At 38.1% G+C, this 21502-nt stretch overlaps 1 protein-coding gene and 1 long non-coding RNA gene across 9 annotated transcripts in view; one reads left to right on the forward strand and one right to left on the reverse strand.

Annotated features, from left to right (window-relative positions):
• The window catches only part of DLGAP1 (DLG associated protein 1), a 414689-nt gene extending 409889 nt beyond the window's left edge, over window positions 1-4800 (reverse strand). For 7 of the 8 annotated variants that reach the window (XM_035319701.1, XM_035319696.1, XM_035319698.1 and 4 more), the window contains exon 1: window positions 4382-4797. The gene's annotated coding sequence lies outside the window, so the exon portion shown is untranslated. Of the gene's footprint in view, window positions 1-4381 lie in introns of all 8 variants that reach the window. The other variant, XM_035319702.1, reaches the window with a different exon arrangement.
• On the forward strand, window positions 610-19768 carry LOC118163200. Its single transcript, XR_004748910.1, has 3 exons — window positions 610-620; window positions 1846-1868; window positions 19622-19768. It is a non-coding gene; the product is annotated as an uncharacterized LOC118163200 (long non-coding RNA).
• The last annotated feature ends 1734 nt before the right edge of the window (window positions 19769-21502 follow it).

Raw genomic sequence — 21502 nt, forward strand, 5'->3', positions numbered from 1 at the left:
TTCAGCTAGTTACAGGGGATGTTAAGATTTTCAAAGGGAGGAAAGTGAATTTGATGGGGGATAACTATTAAAATGTTGCCAGGAGAGGTACAGGGCATCATGTGGAAAGGAAATAGAAGTTTCTTGTATGCAACAGTTAAAGGAAAAGCTATACAGGCAGCTCTAATGAAGAGATTTTAATCTACTAGAAGGCACTGAAAATACGCATAAGGACAGGTTTACATGGCAAACCAGATTACAAAAGTACTAGCTTTCATCATCATGGCTCCTGAGCAGATTTTCAAATGACATAGGCAATTCTTTCAACAAGAGGGATACAGAAAAGTAGAAATACAGTGTATGATTTCAAAGCACTATGAAGTGTTTCTATAGACAATCTGCCAATGAGACAAATTAAGAAGGATAAAGTCAGCATTAGCCTGTCTTCCAATTACAGAGTCACAAATGACGTACTGCTCAGTGACAAATGATGTCTGCTGTCTTATATTAAGATGGTTACTCTAGCAGATGTTTTCAAATTATCCCAAGCTATGTCACAGGGAAAAGCAAAAGAACTGGAAATATGCCCAGAGAGACCTGGTGCACCAGCAGCCTAAGGGAGACTTTTAAAAAGTCATTTGGTAACCTCTCATGAGACCTTAGTTAAAAAAACTGAATACAGAAAGAAACAGGAGAATAGAAATATGTTATATTCCTCACTGAAAGTTTTAAATATCTGACTATGGAAACACCAGGAAAACTAAGTGTTGACTTCATCTTAGCTTGGACTGAGACACACAGCCTATGCAGACTGTCCTTCAAGGAAAGAACGTAGGGAAAAAAAAAATAAAAATAAAGATAAAACCAAACCACACAAAAAAACCACCCCACCCACAAAAGAAAAATTACCCCAGAAAGCAGTGATCTTTATCACTGATCTTTGATGAAGGAGTAAGGACAAAATCAGATCTTTTTACCGTGAATGTCTCCACACAGTTATCCTGGTATTATGTACTGACTCACAAAATAAAGTTAATCCCTGGTGGGAAAGATACGGACAACTGTTATTGGTATAAAACCTCTACAACACCAAGGGGAAACTCTGTCCAAAAAATAACACAGACAAATAAAAAAGAGGGACAGAGAGAAAGGAAATGACTACCCTTCCTTCTGAAATGGACTTGGAAGTAAGGTTCTGTCAGATTTTACACACAGGGCCAAAACAGGTCTTCAAGTCAACAGTGAGATAGTGAAAACAACTTATTTCTTTAAATCCCATACTCAGTTTATATAGGTACAGGAACCCTGAAATATGAAGCAAGTGAAGGGGGGCATGGAGACTGGGTAGAGGCAGGGACTGTGCTCTTCCGCTGTAGCATGGTTCTCAGGAGCTGCACTCTGTAAACATGAGGCAACAGGAAAAGCACACACCAGCAGACAATATAACCACAAAAAGGAAGGTGCCAATGAATGCTGCTACAAGTTAAGGAATGGGTAGGTGTCTAGTCTTGACCTATGGTGAGGGAGAAAAATCTCTCTTGTTACCATGGAGATCCCCTTTTCAGGTTTCTTTGGATGAGCTTCATGCACGAGTGCAAAATTTGGAATAAGAGGAGAACAAGTATTAATTATGTGCCCCTGACAAAAATAGCCTTCTTAAATCTTGAGAGATAATACAACAGAGGCTGTAAAAATTAAGTTTAGTTACAGAGATTAAGGGTTGAATAAACTACTTCATGTTCCAGTGCCTTGAGCTGCTGCTTCTTAAAATGGCAATGCCCATCTGGGAATGTTGCATCTGTCTACAATTTGGGTGAAAGCCTGAGTTACTGGATGGTATGAGCCAGGAGAAAAATGAAGCAAAAGAAAAAAAAAAAAAAAAAAAAAAAGTGTGGAGTCTCCTTACTACTGCTTCTTGGGATCGACTATTTATTATACTAGGTCATTAATTATTCATACAGTTCTTTTTGTATTTCCAGATGGCAACATCACTGGCTAAGGCTACACTGAGATGCACCACCTTTACAGGAAGGACAACGTTGCAATATCTAACACAGATTACATTGATACACTTGCAAGTATTAATCTCATAAGAAATAGACCAGAACGAGCCCCAAATTAAACATATAGTCAATATGGACCACTCTGGTGAGAAAAAGAAAGACAACTTAAATTCAGGTAGATATATATGAAAGAACACTATTTTATTATTTATTTTGAAAATACTTGATTACTTCCCCAATTAACAGCACATTTCACACCCGTATGTTTTCATTAGCTTACACTATCTACTTTCAATAGCTCTGAAATGCACAATATCAGACAGACCAGTACGGTATACAGAAGAAAATAAAGAATTATGTTGTTGCCATTAAAAAACCTGAGTCTTCCTATAATTATTAACAGTGAATTTATCTCAGAAGACCGTTTGGAGTTTTTGACCCATTGGGACCCTTTGAATTGGTGGACACTGATCAAACTCACCTCTTTTAAGTGAGTGGATATACCTGAAGTGCACACAATGGACCCACACATCACTGCAAGTTAGTGTTGCCTTTTTAAAGGTGTATTAACATTGAAATACACTCTAACATAACCAGCTGAGCACACAGCATGCCTACAAGCACACCTACCTTTTATTTATAAGTATGCTAAGAGCTTACACATTTTTAAGCTAGCTTCACATGTTGTCAGTAACATTTCTCACAATTTTTGCTTCCATTACTATTTTTTTTTCTTCTTTCTGTCTTTAACATTACATTTACACATCTCTGACAGGTGTAGAAAACAACATGAATGAAACGGGACTACCCGAAATCAATCGTGTAAAACCGAAGTACTTCCCTTTAAACACTGATTACTCCATACATTTTCTCCGAGATCAAATAAAAGCATCAGTCTGGTTTAGAAAAGAGCACGCTACAGCAGCAGCCTTGCTGGCATCCTGAGCCGGGTTTAATGACAACAAAAAGACATAATTATATAACAGACCTTGCTAAACGCCCAATTTCCGCGGCGGAGCGGATGGAATCGGGGCGCTGTATGTGTATCTCAGTGAGTGTCCCTGTCCCCCCACCCGTGTGTCTCAGCGCACTGGAGGCAATGCGCACCGGTGCGGCGGGGGACCCGCAGCTCCCGCGGGAGCGCTTTAAAGCCCCCCCCGGGAGACTGCCGAGGCAATCACAGCCTCTCTTGGCCTCTAAACGCCCACACCTGCGCTTCTCCGGCCTCCCCAGATTCCCGCCTCGGAACCTCTCGGTTATCCCGGCCTCCCCGGGCCGGGAAGGGGGAGACTGCTCCCAAAGCACCCACCGGGAGCTTCAGGAGCCCCCGCTGAGGGATGGGCAGCGTCTGGGGAGGTCCGCGGTGAGCCCGACCTTCCTCCTCCCTGCCATCCAGCGCGGGCTCCTTCACGCCGCCTGCATCTCTTCCCTTCTCTTCCTTTCCCTTCTCTTCCCATCCCTTTCGGCCTGGGGTGTCCCCAGGGAATGGAAGTCCGGCTTGTCACCCACTACGGCCCGGCCGGGCAGCTGCTGCTCGGCTACGGGCGAGCCCCGCGGTTCTCTCTCCGGGGATGCACCGCGCAGCACCGCCTCTCGGCTTTGCTAGGAGGGAGGAAAAAAAAAAAAAATAGGGCAAAAATTCACCGTGCTTCTCTTTTCCAGCCGAGGAGGGACACGGGACAAACTCGGTCGGAACAACAGGCGACAACTAGGTGTGGAGCCCTCCCGGTGGACGGTGGGGTACAGAGCACCCACCTCGGGGAGCGGGGGCTGCCCTTGCCCTCGCCTCGCTCGCTTGCTCCCCAGGGAAGAGGGCGCCCCCCGCGGCAGGGGAAGGAGGACTGCCCTCCTCGGTGCTATCCCTGGTGGCTGCCAAAATACCCGCGGAGAAGGGTATAGGCGGGATAAAAGCCCCGCAACGCAAGGCCGGCTAGAAATTAGTTGAATGATGCAGCAAACCGGGTGTTGGGGGGGGTTGATGTGAGGCTGGTCCTCCCGTTGCCACTCTCCAGCCCTGATTAATAATGCACGGGTTCCCTGCCGAAGCGAAAAGACCTCTCTCTTCCGCGCACACGGCAATTAATAGCAACCTTCATCCCGCGAAACCTTCGCTAAGCACTCCCACGCGCTCCCAGTCTGAGGTGGCAGCTGCTAGGAGCACAATAGCAGCAACCTCTGCCTCATAGACCGGCGGGGCTGGGGAAACGACCTCTCGCAGCCGGCCCGATCCCCCAAGAAGAGAGTCCCGGGGAGCCGCCGGGAGCGGCGGCAGCGGCAGCCGCCGGCGCGGCAGGAGGGCAGGCTGCCTGCCTGGCGAGCGCAGGGCGTACCGCGCCGCACGCTGCCAAAACACTATCACCCGTCGGTATTGTCAGCAAACAGCACGCACAAGCATTTACCTTTTTATGCCCGCCGTCCGTCAGTCAAGCCTTTGGGGGAAAGGAGGAGAAAGGAAAGGAAGGGAGAAGAAAGAGACAGAGAGAGAGACAGGCGGCTGCTAATCCCCGTGTAGAAAGACTTCCAGCAGCAGCAGCAGCAGCAGCGTGTGTGTGTGCGTGTGCGTGCGTGCCCGGAGTGGAAGCACAGCCCTCCTGGCGATGCACCGGCTCTTGCACCGAAGTACTGTCATGTGCGTGTCTCGGTGTGTGTACCCATGGAGAAAAGAAAAAAAAAAAAAAAAAAAAAAAAAAGACGGGGAGAGACTAGTCAGCCACACACCCGGTTGTGCACGGCTCGGGGGGAAAGAGGAGGAGGAGCCCAGCGCTCCCCAGTCCAACCACCGGAGGAGCCGCTTGCTACTACCGGCGGCCGGGCACCGCAAACTGCCCCGGGGCTCCGCAGCCCCGGCCCCTCTCGCCCGCCTTCCCCTCCCCGTGCCAAGGACGCGCCTTCCGAAAAGACTCCTCCGGGGCTTTTGTCCCTGGGGACACTGCTGCACCCGGGCAGACCGAGCCAAGGGGGATCAGCTGAAGAAAAAAAAAATAAAAAAATCCACGTTTCTACAAATAATAATAATAATAATAAAAGCCGTCCGGCGAGTGCCTCCAGGCCACGGTGACGCGCCCGCGCCGCTCCGCAGCCGCTCGGCCTCCTCTGTGGAGGGGGCTGCACCGTACCCCCAGGGAAAGTCCAGCACCGTGCTCGCCGCGCCAGTGCAGCGCCTTGCCTCCTGGGGCCCCGCTGCCGCCCGGGAGGGGAGGGCGCCGCACGAGGCGTCTCAATCCTCCGAGAGCAGGGCTCGGGAGTCAAGGGACGCGGGGCTGCCCCAGAAGCCGTTGGTAGAGGAATGACCCTTTTAGAGGGACCACCTGAACCTGCGGGTCGTGGTGGCAGTGAAATCTCTTGTAGTTTCTCCGTGCGAGTGATCAGTAGCAAGGATGTGGGGCAGGAGGGCGTAAGGGATGGCAGGAAGGCATGAACATTGGTGAGAAGCCCTGCGTGAGTTGCCTTTGTGTTTTTCGGTTGACGACACAGCTAATGGAAAGCGAGAAGTGCAAAAACTGAAAACACGGTGAAAGGCTGCACTAATGCACAGACACTCTAACAATTGCATGCCCAGTCAAATAAACTCAAGTTTCAACTTCAGGGCATTAGCTACTAAAAGGTACTGAACAATTGTTATATGTTCAAATTAATTATTTGCCAAATAGTAAATATAATATCCATATCCTATATATATATATCTACATTTGTATATAAATGATATTTCGACGTGCAGTTCAGGAAAGAGCAAATTATTCTTGTAGTCATTCATATAAGGTCAATTGTTGGTCATGCTAGCAAGTTTCAAAATGTGATTTCCTAAAGTCCCAAACCAGGAAAAGTTTGTGAGAAATATCCTTGCTACTTTATTCTTTGTACAAAACTGGTAATATACTTGTGCTAAAAGTTAGTAGTAGAAAAGGGGTTATTTTAAGACCTAAATGACACGGATGAAAAGTTTTGGTGGGGATATCATTTATAATGTTATACTCATTTCTGTTTCTTTACAGTGGATGATGTAGATCTAATGTCTTGGGGGCACAGAAAGGAGTAAGAGATGTTGACACTTTAATTACAAATGTAGATCATATCTAGTATAGGAAATTCTGATGACTGATAATTTTGTTAATTACCAACCAACCAACAGATGGAGTAGAAAAAAAAGGTCAATCTATTAATAATTATTAGTTTTTTTTGGTTATAGATATAATAGGTGGTGTAAAGAGAAAATAATTAGAAAGTTTGTACATATTACTAAGATTTATCTGTTCACAATAAAATACTTTGAGACTTCCCACAAGTCCTGCAATAAAATCAAAAATACCAAATTTGTTGTTACTAAAGTTGTATAAATCAATTCAGTATGACATAGTTAATAAATTCTACTCCAAAGCTTTTATTTAAAAAAAAAAAAATCTTTTTCTTTTATTTTTTAATGTAAAAATACACATGCTCTTTTGATTCTTTAACTGAAACACAGATGCTGAATCTGACCTAACTCAGGCAAATAAGTTAAATAGTGAAAATTTCAATGTTTTGATTGATGTTTGTACATACAACAGTACCCTGTGCACTAGATTAATTCATGTATTAGAAGAAATTTTCTTACTTGTCATCATGACTTGTATTTTCAAACTAGCTTCAAATCCAGCATAATCTGGTGTTTAAAATATGAAGATGTGTACATCTCATACTAGAATTTATGCAATTTTTCTCTGTATTTATGTGAAGATTTAGCTTGTCCTCCATAGGCTTATGAAGTCATAAGGAAGGTTTAGTCATGTTATATGTGATAGTTCTACATAAATATTATACTTCATATGTTGATTATATTAGTTAGTAGAGCTAGATAGTAAATGAAAACAACATTTTGGGGCTTCACGCAAACTTCTAGCAAATGATGTAGACAAATTCTTTTGAAATTTGGAGAGTTAGAAGGAAACAGTAGACATTTGTGCATGAGGCTATCAGAATTCAAAATACAGGCTGGTATGGAATTTTTCTTCCTTTTTACTTAAACTCAGTGAATCTAAACCATTCAGTCACTTTTCTGGATGCTCCTTGTTTGCCTGACTTTAGTCCGGGTCAACAGGGTGGAAAAGGGAAGTCTTGTTATAAATTGTTTTCTGAACTGATCTAGAGGAATCTGAATCTTGGAGGAGTAAGAAATTGAAGTTGTATATCATAATGATGTAGATGGTCTTTGTGGGCCGCTCTTCCTTTTAACATTAGGAATAGCAGTTCTCTGTACTAGTCATCTTAGTACTCATGGGTGTCTCCGAAGATATGCAGGTTGGAGGGGGAGATTTCTAGGATGGGAGTAAAGATTATTCACAGGGCTGTGTGAAAGATGGCACACACAAAGAAAACTGAGAACAGCCTGTGAAGCAGAGCGTTTCGGTACGGACAATAAATGTAGGTGAACAAGGAACAAATGAATAAAGCAAAGCCCAGAATAAAAATGTTTGGAAGCAGTTTTCAGATCAGAAAAATAGGAATCAGAAAGGGAACATTTTAAAGGGCCTGGGTAGCTGAGATAGTTCAGTATTAATATCTTCAACCATCTGTAGTTTATCTTTCAGTAACCCAAAATGCAAATGTCCTTGTTATGTATTACACTCATGCTTTCAGGATCTCTTTCTTCCTGAACAAAATTCTGTATGCTTTGACTGATTGTGAAAGCGGTCATCTTATGGACCGTTATTACTAGATAATTAAACTAGATGTATGTTCACATGATCTTCTTCAAATGCTGATATTTACCATGTTACAAAATTTAGGAGTTTGAAAATAGTTAGTTTTTGTGCATCGCTGCCCTCTACTGGAGAGAAGGTCAGAACCACTCGATTAACTAGCTTTTACTAAGCCTCAGAGCCTCTGTGGCTGTTTGGTATTCTGCATTTATTGTTGAATTATCTTTCTATGACTGAGGCTTACAAGTGTGAAGATGTGGATAGTCAGCATCCATAAGATTTCTTATTTCTTTGTCAGTTCAAATAACTGATCATACAATTTGCCATCTACAGTTTGTTGTCACAGAAATATGACACAAAATGATGACTAAGCAATGGTTAAGATTTTAGGATATGTGTCTTCCATTAACTTCTGGGGAAGAGGCATCTAAAGTCATCACAGAGACTCTGAAAATCTTGAGTGGTGCTGCTTTCTAAGTATTTGCCTGTAACTTTGCAGATAACTTCATCACCTTTCACATCAGTATCTAAATCCTTTGGTTCACTCTTCATTGCATTACAGAAAAATTTCCTGCCACCCCTCATCCTACTCTGACCTGTCATGCCTTTATACTTACCATTCACTGTCAATATGGATAGTGCTACAACACCACATTTTTCTTCAATTTTCATTCTCCTTGCAGACTGGCAATGAGCAGAGCAACTGAAACATGGAGAGTGTAACAGTGATACTGTCTCTGTTCCCGTGTTTCATTTCCTCCACCTACTGTCAAAACAACTCTTGCATGTCAAGAGCAATTTCTGTAGAAACACACAGTTTTCCTGCTGAGGAGGCACACACATAGCCAAGGCACAAGAAGAGCTGGGAAGGTTAAGGCCTGCTCAGAGTACACAGTAAAGAGTTTCACTATCGAACTCAAGATGTATCTTCTACCTACACGATAGATGTTAAAAATATTTCTTTTCATTTTTAGCTTTGCCGTACCTACATCAATTTTACAAAGATCACATGCATGCTTGTCTCATTCCCTTCCCATATCAGCTGGTGCTTCAAGGCAAGAAGACATTCTGAAGGTGGCTATAAGGGTATCTCCAACATGGGCAAAAGAACAGCTTTAGCATCTTCTGCCTCTAATCTGATTGACGGCAGAACCTGTTAACCTGAAACTCTGCTTTTCCCCTCTCCCTCTAAGTAACCTGGAGAAGACATCTGTCTAGAAAAAAAAAATATAAATAAAATGTTTTAATTTTCCTGATATTATGAATATATTATACTGAACAGACTTAATATCTGCCACACCCAGAGTGTTTTTTTTTTTTTTTCCCTATTTTATTGTATTGCACTGAAAGTGGTGATATTCTAGGTAGATGAATTGTGTGGGTTGTCTCATTTAATGTTATCTAATTATTTGCCATAAAACAAACAAACAAACAAACAAACAAAACATTGTAACAAATTCCTCTGCCTAGCCTAATAGATAATGGGAAAGAATTAATAGGTCATGGAGTAAAGCAGCTGTTCCCAGTGAGTGAATCCTAAGTGACCTGTGCCCTCCAAGGAAAAGGTAAACAGGTAACAGTTCACCTTGTAGAACTACATTGATTACCACATGCTCACAGTAAAGGATAAGAAGGCCTGGTGAGCTACTGGTTACTCATCCAGAAAATTTGGAAAAGAGTAGCAGCTAATTCAAATACACTGTCAGCTTAGTGTAACTACTTAATATAGAGGAAAAAAATCTTCAGGTTTAGCATTGGTTTAGGATTGATACATATTGTTTTATGATTAAGTAAAACAAATGCTTTGTTAAAGGTGTTATCCTTGTGACTTTCAGGCTATCAAAAAAACATGTAATTCCACAAAACCTAGGACTTTCAAGCTCTATCAGGAATTAAGGGAGAAGCTGTCTGGTGAGTGAGGTCTTTGTTCTGGAAGATGTGAAATAGATTTGAGAACGACATATTCCTTCCCACCCTTCAAATCTTTGTTCAGTGTTAGAAACAACCACCCTATTGGTTTTCAACCAATAGGATGTGCTTTGGCGATATCAACAGCAGTCTTATTTTTAATAAACATAAAGGGAAGAGGAAAAAAATTTGAAAAAAAATAATCAAATGAAGAATGAAAAATTCAAATTCAAATTAATAAGTCTATGAAATTCCCTCTGTAAAATGAGTATTTTTCCAGACATTGAGATACAGCAAAGCTCAGAAAATGGCAAAGTATAAATTTGTTTGTAAACATCTGCATCAAAGAGGTGCATTCAATTTCCTAATTAAAGAGTGCTATAATAACTTATGATATCACCTTTTTAAAGTATGTGCATATAAATCTAAGTGGGATGCAATACAACCATAGGAGTATTTTTATTCCTTTTGACAGAATAGTGAAGAAACATGGAAAGCTTTATAAGAACCTCACATGAATGAGAAGACTAGTAATCATGTAGAAAATTGTCTCTCACTTAGGACCTTAAGTGTGGTATTTTTAGATAAAATGTTATATTTTTTTACTGCATTAATTCCTGAAAAGACAGCACAAATAGCACAAAGCAATCAGAGCTAGCTGAAAATTACCATGACTAGTTTGTACAGAAACTGCTTTTCTCTACCACGTGAGCTAGGCTTACTCTTTCCCTGCTACAGGTAACAGTGGGAGATGTTCTTTATCTGCTCAGACCAGCTGCACATCAAGCAGCCAGCAACAGTCAGCTGAGATCCAGACTTAGACCTGGGCTTCAATTTTCTAGTCATTCTATCAATTCAAACCTACTTGAATAATTAATAATTTAATCATATACAGCATGAAGCATGATGAGAAAAATAAAACTTAGAATTTTATTTAGCAGATGGAAAGTTGTTTACCAAGAGAAGTGGAAACTAGCTGGCTTCTTACATTTTTGTTTTTGATTTCAGAAGTATGGTTGTCATTTGGATCTAGCTTAGCCTGTGTAAATCACTAAAATATTCTTAAAAGAAAGTCTTTCATACTACAGCCTTACTGAAGCAACAGTGTTCTTGAGAGCAGTCCAAAGAACATTCAGCAGGACTTTGTGATGTGGGAACCCAACTCCCTTCCCTTTCTTAAATGTCTGGAAATAAACCAATGATAGATAGATTTGTCCAGATTTACTGTTCAGCAATAATCTTTCCATTTATATAGAAATGTGGGTAAGGAGGTAGAGTTTTTGTCTACTTATTAAACCTATCACAGATCAAGAAAGGAATTATGCACAAACTGCATTAAAGCAGAAAGAAACATGTCTTAAGTTTTAGAGATGATTTTTTTTTTTTTTTTTTTTACATTATAGGAAAAGGAGTCAACAATTTCATCTGTTCATTGTTCTTCACTATTTTTTATATGATTTCTACTTGATATATAGTAGCAAGCACTGTGGAACTGTCAAAAAGCCCCATATTCAAGATTAAACCCAAATTTTTATAAAATGCTCAATTGCTTTCCACTTTGTGCTTGAAAGATATGCTGATATCTCACATTAGGGTGTTTCTGGGGAGAGCTTTCAACAGGAACTTTTAACCGTAAGACTCCAGAAAGACCGATAATTAAGACTTCCATCAATAAAGGTGTCAGTCAAGTATGGGAAAGGAATTATTTTAAGGCACATTAAAGAGCTGATAACGTCAATGAAGATAGCATAGGTGGATATGTCAGGAGTGCTTCTCTTCCCATGGAACTAAACAGGAATTTTACAATGAAGGTAGCAGCAGAGTAGGATTACAAAACATTTTATCAGATTGTAAGAAGTATTACTTCCTATTTTCCATAAGTAATCTGTAAAGTGCCCCAAACTGACATAATGTAACAATATCAGTGTAATTATAATTAAGAGTGGTCTTTCATGGAGGGCCTGTAGTTAAATTGAAGACAACCTAAAATCTATACAGGAAGGAGCTACTTAAGATGTTTTTAAAACTCTGTTGAGAACATTTTTCAATGCTTTTTTATCTCAGGGTAGACATTTTTTTCAGGTAGTGGTACAATTTTACAGCTACTCTTAAAACTGGGCCTTAGTATGGAAGGCAATGCTAAAAGTTTTAGTTTAGTATTAGCAACTGAACAAGTGAGGGCTTCTCAGATCTCCTGAAATACCCAGACTTCTGTATTTCATCAAGTGAGTTATAGCTTCATTATTCCAGAGAAGTCCTTTCTTGTTAAAACATGCATATACAGAGGATGTTCCTGTTTCTACAGGAGTTATGAAAGTCATGGAAACCTCCATCAAAATTTCTCTATTAATAGTTATGAAAAAATGTGTGCATTAACATTATTCTCCTCTGCATTCTCTACAGCAGTTTCTGTCAGGTATCTGGGGCTTTTTCACCCTCCAAAAGCAGGGAGGACAGTTTGTTCAAGATGAGAGCCAGCATTTGTTGAATGGCACTGCCCTTTTCCATATGAGCAGTATTCTGATAGCATCTGTTCCCATTTCTAGAAGCCCTCAAATGTTAGTTTTTGGTCAGTATACTTCTGCTACTGCACGTTCATTTCCAAATAACTGAAGCAGCCTTCAGAACTAAAAACCAACTAACCAACCAACTACCACCACCAAATTTTTATATGTGAGGGAGGATAAAAGGTTTATAACTCCTGTAAGAGGAAATATTTATGAGCTTCTTCCAACATCCTAGCTACCAGCTATCCAGAAATTTTTGTTTTCTAATAATCAGTACACTAATCTGCAATTAGTCTTCAGTTGAGATAGCACAGTCCTAGAGATCTAAGACTTTGTAAAGTGCTGTGCATCTCAGTATATTTTATAAAGTTTTTTGAAGGCTGCAATAAAACATATCTAACAGCATTCTTATATAAATCATTCCTGCACAACTGAGCCCCAGCACCAAAGACTTTGATCTGACCTGGTAACATTTCACTCCTAAAAGCTTGTAAATAAAAGTAAAAAACCCACTTAGCTCCTATTTTAATACACATTAAATTTTATTTTAATGTTAAAATGGCATTCAGTAAAGGACACAAAACTACTGTGAATAAATCACCATGCATACACAATACAGTGTCTCTGAAGGTTGAAACCTTTGGCAGGAATCTTTAGCATATTGTACAGTGTCTGACACCAATGGTGTAAGGAAAAAGAATTTGGCCAATGACAAGAGATCTGATTCTCCTGTCTATGAAAAGTGTGACAGTACAGCATAGTCAGCAATTTGGTGATTAGTTATACGTTGGGGAAGAACTTCTGCTATATAGCTTCTTTGTGCTTCTTTGGTGACACAGGAAGGCTATAAAGCTGGCATAATTGACTGCCATGGAGGGAAGCTGAAAGTAAGAAAAAGGGCAGCTTTCAACTTATTTGAAAATGAGTGACATCATATAAGAGAGTTGGATTTTCAGGAAAGATCATTTTGATATTTGAAAAATAAATGTGCAGCTGTGATCAAGGGGATGCAATGACCACCAGGATGACCAGAGAGCAACAAAAGGGACAGAATATTTTAAGTGTAGGTAAAATGTTTAAAAGATATTACTAAGAAGAGCACCATAGGGTCCTGTGTTAATTTCTTTTCAATTATTCCTCCATTTATTTATTTAAGAGTTTTTTTAAATGTTGTCCTTGAAAACTCAAGCTGGGGTTAAAAACAGGTGCCGTTCATTCTGTATCACTGAAGGACAGAAAGATTCAGGAGTATGCCATCGACTTAGTGCTTAATAACATTGCTCTTTAAGCCACAGATAAAACAGTCACATCTTGCACTAATACAGTGCTTCAGCAGGGTTAAGAAGAATAAAAAGCAGTAGTACATGATTTTGTCTTTAAAAAGAATAATAACAATTGTTTTGAAGAAAGAATGTATATGGATAGAAGTGGCTTTTTATTTAATCATATTTTATTTTCTACTATAAATGCCATAAATCTATCAGTGAAGAGGTGAGATGAAATTACGGTGTCCTTGAAGTTACCAACCTGACCTGGTACTTCATCTGTATCTGGTTTATATTAGTCTCTGGAGCAGACTCGTGAGGGAAACTGTGGAAGTCCTATTTCTTCATCATTAAATACTGTTTTGGAGAGAGCACTTGAGATTATATTCATTCTGCCAAAGTAGCTAAAAAGTCCTATTCAAAGATAGTGTGTTTTTGTTTATTTTGTGTTGACCTATATGCATATTTAAATTGGTAAATTCACAGTCTTAAAGTAAAAAGTAAATCCTAGAGATTGCTAAATGCTATTATCAATATCTGTGACAACCATGGTATCTCTCCTTCCTCAAAATTTAGTACTTTTTCTCTCTATAGTCTGTTTATTATCCAATATTCTTTAATGAAAATTAGCAGACTATGAGAACCAACAATAGCCCATCTTTATCTCCAGGATGAAAATGTTCATTTTATATGAGCTGTTTTAAATCCTCAGGGAACTTTGAACCCATGACCAGCAACCAGATTCTTAACTTCACGGACAGAAGCAAGTGGTGCCTATTTTAAGTAGACAGAATTTATTCAGAGATGAAGCTCTTACAGTTTAAATTCAAAAGGGCTGATCAGCTGGTTTCCTATTAATCGGGTTTTTGTTTGTTTGTTTAATTCAAAGTTTAATAATTTGATTTACTTTTTCTTTAACTCACCCTAACCTGAAATGTGCTCAGAAGACTAATGTTTTTCCTTTGCCAAGAAAACAAATTAGCATCAAACCAGCATCAAAGAAACCAGCTTTGAATACTTACAACCTAGTATCAAACTGGACTCATAGAGGAGTTAGCCAAAGGCCAATTACAAGCTGATCTAGCTAAAGCCAGTGTATTCTGAACCTAGGACAATCTGGATTTAGGCCAAGACCTAGGATGGAAGGAGCTTTACTGGATGATGAATTATCTCCTGCTGTCAGCAGGCAGTAGAAAGACATACATTCTCATTCTCCTGGACATCTTCACTTGGAATTACTCATATATAACAATTAACAATTGTTAGATAACAATTGAAGATAACAATTCCCCTTAAAGGTGGCATGAATCCAGAGAAATATATTCTCAATTGCCTATGATGCTCTGCTTGCGTATTTTCTAGCATTTCTGTGAATATAATCTGTAATCTGGCCTATATATTGGAAATTTTATCCCTCTGCATCCCATGCAATCAAAACAGCTCTGTGAACATACAGGATACACCTCAATATAGCTGCTGGCTTTCAAGATAAGAGTATTTAATATTCAAATATATTTTTTTAATGCCTAGGAACCTTGCTTAGGATGATCGATTTTCCTGCACAAAGTACTTTGCAAATATAGAACAAAAGAGTATCTTTCAGAGAGTTTGATCTGGGTAAGGGACTACGTAAAAGTTCAACCAGTTGATTTCTCTAAACATTTTACCACATCCGTGTGTCTGAAAAGGTTCCAGTGAGTCACAAACAAACACACTTTATAAAACAAATCTAAACACAAGAACAAGGCCACTTAGTTTTAAAAGTTAAGGATGTGCTTGCAGTGCAATAAAAGTTAATCAGAAGTAATGCTTGCATATGTTCTTGCAGGCATCACATTAATCAAGTGTAAAGCAAATGAAGGGTGCTATATATGGCCAAATTTATTGCTCTATGGAAAGGTTTTCCCACAGAGGCTAAAGGATTTTGGGAGGGAACTTTCTACATCTTCAAATATGGTACTTTCCACATAATACCCTTTAATGCAGTCTAACTGCCCATGACTGAGTCAACCCACTTCATCCTTCTGGCAAAACAAAACAAAACAAACAAATAAAAAAAAAATACACACTTTAGACTGCTATTTGTAACAAAGTATATTTCAGTCTAGAGGATTTTTTTGAGGTTTAACATTCTTCTAAAACTTGAGTTTTTGTTGCTATAATGTTGTATTGATGTTTTACCCTTCATTGGTGAAGGACGCTGTGAAAAATCTAATGCTTGTTATGGTGAAGGTTAAAACTAAACATTTATATGCTTAAGAATCAGATTATTAAGCAGGAGGTGGTAGGACAGGGAGAAAAGTGTAAGGTTTTAAAGGTAACCTCACTGTTGTAAGCTGAGTTGCTTTCTTCATAATCTTATTAAAATAATAATAATAAAAAAAGTATTTTCTTTTTCTCCATGTGATAAAGGAATGTTTCCTTTCTACACTGAAATGTATATAAATCTTGCTCATGGGTCAGCATTATCTGAAAGGTCCCATTAACTATCTGCTCACTTCTATAAGAGTTTGAAGTGTCGAGTCCTCTGTGCTCAGTGTTACAGATTTAGGTTCACAGTTCAGTGACAGGCAACAAGGCTGAGGTGGAACACACGCATAAAAATTTACAGAATTTGTTTTTTTGCTCTCTGTCCTGGAGCATACTCTCTTTACTCCTTGCAGCTTTACATACTGTTCTCTGAGAAGCTCATTCTGTCATTGTTCCAAACACATTTTGTCAACTTGCCTTTCCCTACCTGGTTTCACTGGTGCTTTATTAGTTCTATTGTCTCCTAGGAAAGGATGCATATCCTTGCATCAAGGAGTTGAGTCAAATAATAATAACAATAAAAATAAAAATAAAAATATCCATTTAAGTACTGAACTTAAAAATTTTAACACTGATAAAAAAATCTATGGACATTATCAACTACTTAATGTGGTGAACAATCAAGTAAAATGAAAGTAGAAAGATAATAAGTTATATATTTCATAAGTCATTTCAGATGCAAGCACATATATTACAATATACAATAGGACAGTCTTTTCACCATGTTTAGACAACACTTCAGGCTCCTAACTCATACCTAGAGTTCCTAGGTGCTCAGCTAAACATTAAGTTTAATTCTTCTCCCCACCTAAGCAACTTATCCATAAATGGCTTAATACATACCTTTGAGCCTTCAATCTTGTTTCTACAGCCAGCACAGGATCCTGGTGGCATGCAGAACTTCTCACTCTAAAGGAACTCAGCCCAGGACTTGAGCTGTACCTCCATGGTAACAAGGTGCCAGTATGACCCAAAAGGAGGAAGCTTGCTCCAGAGAACCGTCAGAAGGTGCTGACAGTTCCAGGGAGATTGAATTGCTTTTTCTTGGCAGTAAAGAATCCACTGCCATGTCAAAATTGCAAGGCTTGCTCTTCAAGGCTCATATGAATGCCCAGAGCAAAAAAGAGAGTAGATTTAGAGGATAGATGTTAGGAAGAAATTCTTTACTATGACGGTGGTGAGGCACTGTAATAAGTTGAAGCTGTTGATGCCCGATCTCTGGAGGTGTTCAAGGCCAGATTAGATAGGGCTTTGGGCAACCTGGTGTGGTGGGAGGTATTCCTGCCCATAGAAGGGGGTGTGGAATTAGATGATCTTTAATGTCCCTTCCAACCCAAGCCATTCTATGATTCTATGATTATAAACCCTAAGCATTAAACACTCTGTACTAAAGTACTAAATCCTATAGTACTAAAGCACTGCAAAGCCCTAGAATACTATACAGACACTTAAAGTCCCTGACCAAAGTCTATACCATTCTCTGAAACTCAGCACTTTGATATTAAATTTAAAACTCCTGACCTATTTAGCTATTTTATGAAGAAAAAAATATTGTCCTAGGAAAATGTATTATAACTCATACCAATTCTTCCAGTGGCTTTCTTCAACTCTAATCTTTTTTATTTTTAGTTCTACCAGCTAGCTCTCACCCAAATCTCAGTCTCTTTCAAATACTGGTTCATTCATTCCACTACATATGCTGGAGCAGCAAAGATGGAGAATAATTATGCATAAGGATGTAGATAATAATGCTTCAATTTATGTACATCAAGAATACTGTATTCAGAAAGAAATATGTAAGGTACAAGTGAAATTTAGCACAGGAGAGAGAGAAAAAATGCCATTAATATAGTTCCTTACAGATTTATTTATTTTTTTCACTCCTGTGAAAGGCAAACTTCCTAACACTAATAACCTCGAACAATTCATTTATTTATTTATATATTTATAGCAAACAAATGGACAAGGGCATGTTCTATTATGAAATTATTTACCAAACCGTTCTGTGTGATGTTTCTGCAATTCTTTGTTCTCCTCATAAAAGACTGTTAAATCATGATAGTGCTCTTTGTAATGTGTAAAAAAAAAAAACAGGCAAAAATTATTCAGTAATTCATTTAAGTGAAATTCAATAAACACAAAGAAAGAACATACATTAAATATGTCTTTATGTTCATGTAATCCATGGTGTAGCCATAAGATTATCTGGTGTTTTGAGAAATTCACACTGCTAATATCAAGAAAGATTCTTCCGTAACACTTTTGCCATTCAACCAGTTATATAAACCCTAATACAGTGTTTGAAAGCAAATGTAATAGAACCATGCAAATAGAAGCAAGGATAGTCAGAAGAACTGCAAGGGCAGTTAGAAGAGCCATCAAAGCTAATTTATGTAGTTTATTCAATATAGGTACATAATGCATATTCCCTGTGTACAGAAAACCAATATGTTAAATCCAACAGTTTAAATCATTCAGAAGCTTATTCTCTTATTCTGTAAACACCTACAAAAAAGCATGTAATATCCTCTTTTTTTTTTTTTTTCCTTTTTTTTTTTTCCCCTCTTTTGTTTTCATGAAATGAAGCACAGAAAGTATGTTGTATGACTTTGCAGAAATGTTTCAGTTAATGTTATCTTATAGGGAAATTTCTTCTAATTTTATCACTTAAATACAAAGATGCCATTGTAAAATGTCATTAGCATTCCTGCTAAATTTGAAAAAAAACACCACAGCAACACAGAAGACTAGATTAGAACCTTGTTACTCTGCAGGGGAAAGCTGAAAAATACAATTATTTCCTTTGTGTACTGCATTTCCACTACAATCAAATGTGAAGTTACCATTCTCAGTCTTACCATTAGGATATTCAGTAGTGTGGGATGGGAAAAATGTACTAGATGAGAAAAATGTACTGTGTAATGAAACAAAATAAAAATTTAACTGCATGCTATTTACAAAAAGCATGTTAAAAATAGAAATAAAACAGCTGGCAATGAAAAAGCATGGGAAAGCTACAGTATTGATCCATAGTAATATAAACATCCAGTACACCTCAGCTTTTTCTAGTAATACATCTACACATGTACATATTTTAGAATTGCTTTTTCACATTGAAAAAGTATGAATTAGTACTAATGATGTGAAGATGTCTTCCAAAGTATTCATAACTGAGGAGGGTTGCTGATTGTTAAATTAAAAAATGAATATGTACACAACAATAAAAACTATATATATATATAATATATATAAATAGATATATATAACTATCTATATATTATATAAATAATATAAAACTAAACATAAAATATGTAGAAAATATAACTAAATATATATATAAATGAAACTGTCATATTGTCAAATGTCATAACTGTTATTTATTAACTTGTAAATTTTCTGGAACAAAATACATTATTAATATGTCTCAAGTCGGTACTAGGGCAATGTTGAATTTATGTTTAGAGTTTTATAGACTATATATATAAGGTTTTGAACAATAAGAGTAGATTTGAAATAATGTAGCTAAAAGAGAGATTGCTATCTAATAAATGTAGGAATAATATAAAATCTTCTTAGAAAGATTGTCTAACATAAAAAGAATACAGATACCCCATAACAGATGAGTATTAAAAAGGGCCTTATCTCTAAAAATATATGTATATTAGTTACTCAGATGCTTAATATGATATGCAACACCTATATATGTTAAAATACTCTGAATCTTCAAGTGCTATTATATAAACCAAAACCAAAATATTGAAAAAAATATTGAAAAAATAGAGTTAGAATCCCCCTCAGAACAAAACTCTGGTCTACCAACAGCAGGTAAGTGCTGTGGAAAGTACAGGGAGCAGATATGCTTTATGACTAGAAATAAAGAGGTAGACTTTCTAGCACACTAGTATTACTTAAATACTGATGCATATCCACATTCTCTCATTATGCTCACAATTAAGAAAGCTATTTGAAAACAGAAAAAAAAAAAAAAAGCAAAAAGATTCACCTCTTTTAATGCTATGCACAATTTTCAGGGTTCACAATTCTTACACAATATTTCTCTGATATGCACAACCTTATTGCATTCTACATACCACCTTTTTTTCTACAAGAGAAGTTGAAGTAATAATGATTATTATTACTTCATATAACTTATTACATATAACATATTAATTAATATAATGATTATTTCGCCACCAAGAGACAATTTTTGTAAGTACTGGTGTTCCCAACATCCCGGTTTTAGACTTAAGTAATTTCAGTTTGGACATTATTAAATGTAGCACCAAATATGAGCCTAGATAGGATGTGAGTTATGGCCAAAATGGTGTTCAGGGTCTTCTTAGAAGAAATCAGTCTTTAATAACATCTTTTCACTATGAGTCTGAAGAACCCATCAACCTATCTGGGATCTGGATGGCTGCCTGGTGAACTGGATTAGTCTTCATCTAGTTCGAGAACAATGAAAGACTATTCTGAAAAAAAATGGGAGCCAACATGGCAAGAAATAAAAAGTTGGAGTTTCCTGGAACACTGAAATTACTTAAAATACATTTTGACTCAGTGTTTGAAATAGATGTACTGTTGACAAAAATGTTAAATATCCAACTACAATAAATTACTTAAAATGTCTCCTTTCCTATTTGTACTGCATCACCTGTACCTCACCTGGGTTGAAAATTGCTGAATATTTATTCTTTTATTTATTTTTTTCTGAGTGGTAAGATATTCAAAGGAGACACCTTTCACCATTTTCTGATTTCAATATCTTTCATCATCCAAAACTATGTAATAATAATGCAAACTAGAAAAGTCAGCAATTTTTTTCTGGGTAAGGACTCTTTGCAAGTGCAATAGTAGTGTTTTATTATTATTATTATTATTATTATTATTATTATTATTATTATTATTATTATTCAGTTTGTCCAAATTTAAGTCAGTATCATAGAATCATAGAATGGTTGGGGTTGGAATGGACCTTAAAGATCACCCTTAAAGATTCCAGTCACCCTCCCCCAACCCCTTCCCCTCCCCGTCATGGCAGGGACACCTCCCACTACATCAGGTTGCTCACAACCTCATCTAACCTGGCCTTGAACACTTCCAGGGATGTGGCATTCACAGCTTCTCTGGACAAAATGTTCCAGTGCCTCACCACCCTCACAGTAAAGAATTTCTTCCTAACATCTACCCTCTTTTAGTTTAAAGCCATTACTCCTCATCCTATCACTAAATTCCCTGACAGGGAGCCCATCCCCAACTTTCCTGTTGGCCTCCTCCAGTCACTTGAAAGTCACTATAACGTCTTGCAGAGCTTTCTCCAGGTTGAACAACCCAACTCAACAACCCAACCTGTCTTCAGAGGAGAGGTTCTCCAGAGCTTTGATCATATTTGCGTCCCTCCTCTGGACTTGTTCTTATACTTCCATGTCTTTTTTGTGCTGGAACTGCATTCCAAACCACCTCTGTTCCAGGTGGGGAGAACAGCATAGAGGAAGAGAATGACCTCCCTCAACCTGCTGGCCACCTTTCTTTTGATGGAGCCCAGAATATGGTTGGCTTTCTGGGCTAAAAACATACATTGCCTGATAAAGCATTATTTCAGGATTTAAATGTAGCACGGGTAGTTTCATGCTTATTTAGCCTTACTTCTGGGGAACTGAATACTACCACTGTGTCCTGTAAGAGAACAAGGATAAAGCTCTAAAAATAAAATAAAATAAAATAAAATAAAATAAAATAAAATAGATCTCCCCAGGTTAAAAAGCTGTGTCCCCTTCTGGCTCCACACAAAAGAAAATACTAGTAGTAGTAAAATTGTGAACATTTATTGAAGAGGAAACATGCCAGTAAGCTGT

This window comes from Oxyura jamaicensis, chromosome 2, assembly GCF_011077185.1.
Source record: "Oxyura jamaicensis isolate SHBP4307 breed ruddy duck chromosome 2, BPBGC_Ojam_1.0, whole genome shotgun sequence".
NCBI classification, from domain to species: Eukaryota; Metazoa; Chordata; class Aves; order Anseriformes; family Anatidae; genus Oxyura; species Oxyura jamaicensis.